The 5000-nt window shown below is 51.8% G+C and overlaps 1 non-coding gene across 1 annotated transcript in view; it reads right to left on the bottom strand.

Moving 5' to 3' along the window:
• LOC126450181 (small subunit ribosomal RNA) overlaps positions 1-735 on the bottom strand; it is a 1910-nt gene extending 1175 nt beyond the window's left edge. The window contains exon 1 of the ribosomal RNA XR_007584402.1: positions 1-735. This exon is cut by the window's left edge and continues 1175 nt beyond it. This is a non-coding gene — a ribosomal RNA (small subunit ribosomal RNA).
• Positions 736-5000: the final 4265 nt, after the last annotated feature.

Genomic DNA, 5000 nt, shown 5'->3' with positions numbered 1-5000 from the left:
GCTCGCCCCACCGGCAGGACGTCCCACGATACATGCCAGTTAAACACCGACGGGCGGTGAACCAACAGCGTGGGACACAAATCCAACTACGAGCTTTTTAACCGCAACAACTTTAATATACGCTATTGGAGCTGGAATTACCGCGGCTGCTGGCACCAGACTTGCCCTCCAATAGATACTCGTTAAAGGATTTAAAGTGTACTCATTCCGATTACGGGGCCTCGGATGAGTCCCGTATCGTTATTTTTCGTCACTACCTCCCCGTGCCGGGAGTGGGTAATTTGCGCGCCTGCTGCCTTCCTTGGATGTGGTAGCCGTTTCTCAGGCTCCCTCTCCGGAATCGAACCCTGATTCCCCGTTACCCGTTACAACCATGGTAGGCGCAGAACCTACCATCGACAGTTGATAAGGCAGACATTTGAAAGATGCGTCGCCGGTACGAGGACCGTGCGATCAGCCCAAAGTTATTCAGAGTCACCAAGGCAAACGGACCGGACGAGCCGACCGATTGGTTTTGATCTAATAAAAGCGTCCCTTCCATCTCTGGTCGGGACTCTGTTTGCATGTATTAGCTCTAGAATTACCACAGTTATCCAAGTAACGTGGGTACGATCTAAGGAACCATAACTGATTTAATGAGCCATTCGCGGTTTCACCTTAATGCGGCTTGTACTGAGACATGCATGGCTTAATCTTTGAGACAAGCATATGACTACTGGCAGGATCAACCAGGGAGCTGCGTCAACTAGAGCTGAGCAGCCGGCCGCCCGGGAGTGTGTCCCGGGGGCCCGCGCGAACACGCAAGCGTCCGCTCAATTATTCTGCAAACAGGAGGAGGCTGAGCTCCCCTGCACCATACACCTCGAAACCCTCTCAGGTCCCGGCGGCGCGCAGCGCCGTCCTAAGTACTTGGTCGGGTTCGAGAGAGGCGCAATCGCCCGGAGTTTGGCGAGTAGACGCTTTAGGTGCGACCACCCGTGCTCCCAACTGAGCTTGCCGCTGCCGACAGAGGCCCGGGAGCGTGCTGTCGTGGCATTGCCGGCGGGAGACAACACGCGCCACCTACGGTGACCGGCAGCTCCAACGCCAGCGCCACAGAAGGACAAAAGCCCCACTTGGGTGCCGAAGCGAACTCTCCCAGCACAGCGCACGCGCCAACACGTCCGCACAGCTGCGATACAAACCACCTGCGAGAACCGCAGAGGCGACCGAGCAGCAGACGGCGTCGCGGCGCCGAGCGCCAGGCGGCGGCGCATCCTCAGCGCACACAGTCCTCAATCGGACCAGCACACTGCAGATGTCCACCGCGCTTCGCACCGGGCCCGCGAGGACCTACTTTGGCCGCACGGCGCCGCGTGCAGGGTGCGCCGGCGCGCAGCTGCGCCGCCTGCCGCCTCCGTCGGCCGGCGCGCCTGCCACTGGCCGCCCCCACCAGCCGGCTGTAGCGCGTGCGCCCACGCACCGCGCGGCCAGCACGCCGGGAGGCCCCCCCTCACCGGCCGGGGACGGTCCCACCCAGCCACCGCCGCGTATCGCTTCACACCCAGATGCCATTCACGTTCGTGGGCATGGTGGGTATCGCTGGAACAACCGGTTGGTAGCTCAACCGATCGTCGCCATCACTGATTCACCTCTAGCGAGAACAACCGCACCACAACGGTTTACCAGTTGTTCATTTGCGTAACGTCACCAGCAAACGTAGGCGTCCATCGCCATTTGCAAATTCAACGATTGTTGCATGCCTGTGTCAGGTGTCACGACACACTGTCTGCCCACATACACGCAACAACATGTGCACGCTTCGCGAACACGTGGAAGGTGGCCCCCGTACGTATGCGATGTCCATTGCGCGAACGACTGTCAACCGGCCTCTGTCGCATGTCGCAGATGTGGAACGCAGTGCACCATGCTATCACGGTGTGTGAGAAGAGACGACTACGTCTGACAACACGCGCCACTACATCAACAGACGGCTCATGCTGATCGCCATCCAGGGCATACCACACTGCAATCCAGCTCTTATAGGGAGACGACACGTAGCTGAGTGCACAACATTTGGACCGCATGGTTCGCCGTTGTTGGCGCAGTCGTTGTACGGTCACATGTACCACGATGTATCATTCAGTACATGAGGACCAATGTGCAGTACAGTGTGTGATTTGGACGTACAACATCAGCGGACAGTTGACACAGGCCGTACCACAGCGTAGGCTAAGTGCTTCGCCATGCGAATGCCAATGAACAACTGCAAATGCCAATGAACAACTGCAAAGGGCATTGAGCATGTACGTCCTGCTGCCATCCACATTACAGTGTATAGCTGCAAGGTGTTTAACATGAAGCGATACACTGGGGACCGGGCAGTGCGAGTAGCAAACTATATTGCGGGGGTTGCAGTTGGGCAACACTACACTAATTTAACGCGTCGTATGACAATTACAGAGCAGGTTAAGGCCCAACGTGTGTTGGGTTAAGGCCCAACGTGTGTTGGGTTAAGGCCCAACGTGTGTTGGGTTAAGGCCCAACGTGTGTTGGGTTAAGGCCCAACGTGTGTTGGGTTAAGGCCCAACGTGTGTTGGGTTAAGGCCCAACGTGTGTTGGGTTAAGGCCCAACGTGTGTTGGGTTACAGCACAATGTGGGTTACGTTAAGGCGCAATATAGGTTACGTTAAGGCGCAATATAGGTTACGTTAAGGCGCAATATAGGTTACGTTAAGGCGCAATATAGGTTACGTTAAGGCGCAATATAGGTTACGTTAAGGCGCAATATAGGTTACGTTAAGGCGCAATATAGGTTACGTTAAGGCGCAATATAGGTTACGTTAAGGCGCAATATAGGTTACGTTAAGGCGCAATATAGGTTACGTTAAGGCGCAATATAGGTTACGTTAAGGCGCAATATAGGTTACGTTAAGGCGCAATATAGGTTACGTTAAGGCGCAATATAGGTTACGTTAAGGCGCAATATAGGTTACGTTAAGGCGCAATATAGGTTACGTTAAGGCGCAATATAGGTTACGTTAAGGCGCAATATAGGTTACGTTAAGGCGCAATATAGGTTACGTTAAGGCGCAATATAGGTTACGTTAAGGCGCAATATAGGTTACGTTAAGGCGCAATATAGGTTACGTTAAGGCGCAATATAGGTTACGTTAAGGCGCAATATAGGTTACGTTAAGGCGCAATATAGGTTAGGTTAAGGCGCAATATAGGTTACGTTAAGGCGCAATATAGGTTACGTTAAGGCGCAATACAGGTTACGTTAAGGCGCAATACAGGTTAGGTTAAGGCGCAATACAGGTTAGGTTAAGGCGCAATACAGGTTAGGTTAAGGCGCAATGCAGGTTAGGTTAAGGCGCAATACAGGTTAGGTTAAGGCGCAATACAGGTTAGGTTAAGGCGCAATACAGGTTAGGTTAAGGCGCAATACAGGTTAGGTTAAGGCGCAATACAGGTTAGGTTAAGGCGCAATACAGGTTAGGTTAAGGCGCAATACAGGTTAGGTTAAGGCGCAATACAGGTTAGGTTAAGGCGCAATACAGGTTAGGTTAAGGCGCAATACAGGTTAGGTTAAGGCGCAATACAGGTTAGGTTAAGGCGCAATACAGGTTAGGTTAAGGTACGACGTAGGTTAGGTTAAGGTACGACGTAGGTTAGGTTAAGGTACGACGTAGGTTAGGTTAAGGTACGACGTAGGTTAGGTTAAGGTACGACGTAGGTTAGGTTAAGGTACGACGTAGGTTAGGTTAAGGTACGACGTAGGTTAGGTTAAGGTACGACGTAGGTTAGGTTAAGGTACGACGTAGGTTAGGTTAAGGTACGACGTAGGTTAGGTTAAGGTACGACGTAGGTTAGGTTAAGGTACGACGTAGGTTAGGTTAAGGTACGACGTAGGTTAGGTTAAGGTACGACGTAGGTTAGGTTAAGGTACGACGTAGGTTAGGTTAAGGTACGACGTAGGTTAGGTTAAGGTACGACGTAGGTTAGGTTAAGGTACGACGTAGGTTAGGTTAAGGTACGACGTAGGTTAGGTTAAGGTACGACGTAGGTTAGGTTAAGGTACGACGTAGGTTAGGTTAAGGTACGACGTAGGTTAGGTTAAGGTACGACGTAGGTTAGGTTAAGGTACGACGTAGGTTAGGTTAAGGTACGACGTAGGTTAGGTTACGGTACGACGTAGGTTAGGTTACGGTACGACGTAGGTTAGGTTACGGTACGACGTAGGTTAGGTTACGGTACGACGTAGGTTAGGTTACGGTACGACGTAGGTTAGGTTACGGTACGACGTAGGTTAGGTTACGGTACGATATAGGTTAGGTTACGGTACGATATAGGTTAGGTTACGGTACGATATAGGTTAGGTTAAGGTACACATTGTTGTAAGGAAAGGTTTAATGGGGGGCGGGGCGGCCGGTTTGTTGATTGTGACTATAGTAAGTGGATGCCTGCGGCATCATCTGATTTGCCACGTCAGGATGCACCTTTGGCTCATGACAGGCGGCGCTCTGATTCCATGGTTGTGGCAGACCTGTGTCTTTCATTCCTGCCATTGTTTGTGTGCTGTGAGAGGAGGCAGTATTGTGATGTTGGGTGCACCCCTGTGTAGGACATGTGTGGGTGTTGGTGGCTTGGCTGAGCAATGGTGGTTGTCGGGTGGGTGGGATATTCTGTTTTCTGAGTGGACCTCCCAGTCTGGTTATGACAGTGTGGATTGTCTAATGTGGCGGAGAGGATGCACTGGGTGTTGTTCCATGCTGGTGCTTACATATTGTCTGTGTGCGTGTTACAGGCAGAGAGTAGTGCGTGATAAGGGTGTGTGGCTGACGTGTGGTTGTGATTGTGAGCAGAGTCTTTCAGCATGTATACGGACAGTTGTATACATTATCTGTATTCTGATGGCTCTATCTATTACTAATCAGCGCCGTGTATACGTTTAATCCGGTTCCAGTCGAAACTGTTGTATCTCTGTACATTAGTGACACGGCGAGCCCGCTATGTAG

Source organism: Schistocerca serialis, unplaced genomic scaffold (assembly GCF_023864345.2).
Source record: "Schistocerca serialis cubense isolate TAMUIC-IGC-003099 unplaced genomic scaffold, iqSchSeri2.2 HiC_scaffold_731, whole genome shotgun sequence".
NCBI lineage: Eukaryota > Metazoa > Arthropoda > Insecta > Orthoptera > Acrididae > Schistocerca > Schistocerca serialis.
This window is presented reverse-complemented; position numbering and strand designations above follow the sequence as displayed.